Consider the following 3,602-nt stretch of genomic DNA (forward strand, 5'->3'; position numbering starts at 1 on the left):
TATTATCTTATCAATAAACTATTTGAGTTTCTCCTACATGTTGTGTACAAATGATGTTTTGTTATGCTTACATGTTTAGCTTAATCTGATCTTGAGCTTTTTATGAATGTATACCTGTATCTTTGTGTAGTTTCTCTCTCTTGTGATCTTGCAGGAATTCGGTGAAGCTGGGCCGGTGAGGGAGCAAGAAGCTCGGAGCTACTAGAGAGAGGAGTGATTTGGATCGACAAACTAGCGGAAGATACAGGTTATTTAGATCCTTCATCCTCACTTACATTTCATAAAGAAGAATATTCAAATAATTTTACCTGTTTGTTGCTAAGGCACTATCACCTCTTAGAGTGGGATAGGGGCATTCCGTATTGGATACTTTTCCCAACAACAAATTGGAGACTCCGCTGGGGATTGTATCTTGTTGGTTTATTTGTGTTTTTGGTGTTGTTCTTCTCATAAACTCAGGAGTGCCGAATCGAAATGCATTTGCCATTTTCAAATGCAAAGTAGAGATCTACCACTCTAGCCCACTCACTGGGCCTGTTTTTATGATCTGAACAAACTGATCCACAAGTGCTCTAATAGCCCTTTGTGATAGATCTTAGTCCTCCTTTAAATCATCCTCCTAATTGTACCTAATTGATAGCTTTGATCCGGCCAAAACCTGTTGATTTAACTGCAAACCGTAACCCAGAACCCAGAAACAACTCTCGTTTCTGCTTCAGCGCAGACTCTGTGAAGAGGTTCTGCATTTCAACGCATGTCCCGTGAAGGCTACCTACACTGAATTTCAAAACCTCTATGTTGGGAGTGCGCTGATCAGTCTTTGCCTTTTGCAGCTGTGGTTCCCTGCTTCCTTTTGCTCAGTTTCATCTCTGTTTTTTGCAGCCTGTTATCAGTCAGTGTACCTATCTGAAACCCCTTTTCTTTGCCTCAATTCCATCTCAGTTGTATAAAGAAACTGTATTTGTTCTTTGTGTATTTGTTACATCATTTGCAGTTTCCCATTACAAAAGTAAACTAGTCATGATGTCGCCCTTATATCTAGACCTGCCGTAAGCGTCGTTTTGATCTTAGGAGTGAGTTTGTTTGCTGTTCACAGTTGATTGAGCTTTTACTTTTGTCGTTTGGTTTGAATTTATGCATTTCTAGTGTCGAAACAAGTAAATCATAAGGTTACGTAATCATCTTTTTGATTTTGAAAAAGGAACTTGTTTATGTTTTCACTTGAAAACGAATTCAAATTTGTACAACAGCTTTCTTTTTAGGCATCAATATTAAGGAAGCAAAAACAAATACATGCATTTGTGCATTTGCATTTTGATAGTTTGCATGCTTTGATTTAGGGAAAAGTGCATTACGGTGTGCTCTATGCTCTTTGAGAAAAGTTTGTATCTTCCTTTTCCCCTTGTAGCTAGGATTTTCATTGTTGAAAAGATATAAAAGCTTGCTTATCATCTTTAGACTGCATTTAGGAATTGTATCATACATCTCGTGGTGATCCAAAAAGGCAAACTTCTAAGAAAGATCAACCTAAAATAAATTGAATGAACTTAACAACGCTTTGTAACTTAACGCACAACATAGAGGTCTAGGCTAGAGACGTTTTCCGGCGTCGTAAAACCTGGTGACTGTCGATCTCGCTGATGGTTGGGTGATTCCTCCTGAGGGACGATAGCGCCAGTACGGATTGTGCTCCCACGTACCGTCGAGTATATACTGGGAGACCCCTATAGGCATAAAACCTTTATCCTTAGGAAGCCATGTCGACTGCCCTACTGATCGCAATGCACTGAACACAGCATTCAGGAAGATTGACTGACCGTACCTTAAAAAGTATTCTGCGGTTTTGCGAAAAGTTTGGCACACCCTCTACCTAGAACTCCAGAGCAGTTCCTTGTGGCCTTTTTCAGACTCTATAATGGAAAAAGTCCATCCGAGCATTTGTCACTTCGGGCTCGTTAAAACATCGAAGGAGACTAGAGTCATCTTTAGCTTTTTCTCGACTCTTTAAAATTGAAAAGGCAAGTTGTGTCTAAAGCATCGTTAAAATTTATTTTAAACGGAACAATCACCCCTTTTTCCTGCGTTGATCTTTAGGTTGAGAAAATGGAACCCACCAACCAAGGAATTCCCCTTGGTGGAAATCCTAGTCCCTTCTCCTCTTGGGGAGATGTTGGTGCGCCCCATATGGCCACATTGTTGCTTCCAGGATTGACAATTGGCTTTCCGGTCTGGCTCTTCTCAACCAATGTCATTCAGAACACCACTATTCCTGAACAGTCGAATCAACAGTTAGACCAGTCCAGAGTTGCCCACCAGCCTTCTACTTCCTCTAATTCTTCCTCTCCTCCTTCCTCTTCGCTTTACGGAACTGGTAAAACAAAAAACCAAGTTCCTAAGGAGAAAAAGGAAAAGAAGAAGAAAGAGAAGAAGAAGAAGGAGCCAAAAGCGACTGGGGGCAAACAAGTATCGTCTGACAAAAATCCACACACAGCACTGACTAGGCCTAGATCGCCATGTGTCATATGCAAGGGAGATCACTTCCACAGAGATTGTCCCTACATCCCTCGGATACTAAGGGATTGGTCTCCCCGTTTGCACAATCCGGTGGCATCAACCTCTGATAGCCATGTTAAATGCATACTGTCAACTAGGGAAAGTGAAGTCCTTGGACAAAAAGGGAGAGCTAGATCTCCCTGTAGACTGTGCGAAGGCAACCACGCCATCCACCGTTGTCCCTTCTTAGACGAAGCGAAAAGAGTTTTGGATGATCGTCCGGTTTCATCGTTACGACTTCCTCCTGGATATAAAAAACTCTTACCGAGTCCTTCCTTAGTTGAAAATCCAGCTTGCCCGCTCAAGTGGTCAGCTGAAGCGTCGGTCATTGAAGATGAACCAGCTGAATCCATACCTGACGAAAGTCAAAAGGTCGAGGCGGTAGTTGACCCGGTCTTGCCTTCAGAGGATTTATCTTCGAATGATACAGTCACTGAAGAGGATAAAGATGACGCCATCCAAATTCTCTTCATCAGCACAGACTCCGACGAGCATGGGGGCACTCCCCCCATTCCTTTATCGCAGGAAGGAAGTTCATCAGAGCGATACCCGACCGTTTATTCGGTCCCACCACCAAGCAACCTAGTTGTCTCCTTCGACTGGAACCAACTAGGCAGACCCCGTTTGCCAGCAAGCATACCATTCAGAATTATCGTCCAAATATACAGAATGGTCATGGCTGGCACCATCATTGATGAAGGGGCATGTGTGAGTATCCTTTCCTCCACTGATTGGAAAGTGCTTGGTTCACCAACGCTTTTGCCTGAAATGAGAAATCTGACAGGCTTTGATAAAGGAACCAGTCGACCTTTAGGGATCCTCCCCAATGTGCCTATCACATTGAAAGGGAAGACCGTTCAAATGAACGTGATGGTCGTTCAAGGACCCTTGGATTATAACCTACTCCTTGGACGAGACAATATATATTGCATGGGAGCCATCGTCTCCTCACTCTTTAGAGTAATGTGTTTTCCGCACGAAGGAAGAGTGGTCAAGCTCGTGGACCAGCTTTCATTTCCCGGATCACGCATCGCAAATAGTCATATACC

The sequence above is a fragment of the Pinus tabuliformis genome, chromosome 8 (assembly GCF_031772625.1).
Source record: "Pinus tabuliformis cultivar Carrire ecotype Pingquan chromosome 8, CPIR1, whole genome shotgun sequence".
In the NCBI taxonomy this organism is placed as follows: Eukaryota; Viridiplantae; Streptophyta; class Pinopsida; order Pinales; family Pinaceae; genus Pinus; species Pinus tabuliformis.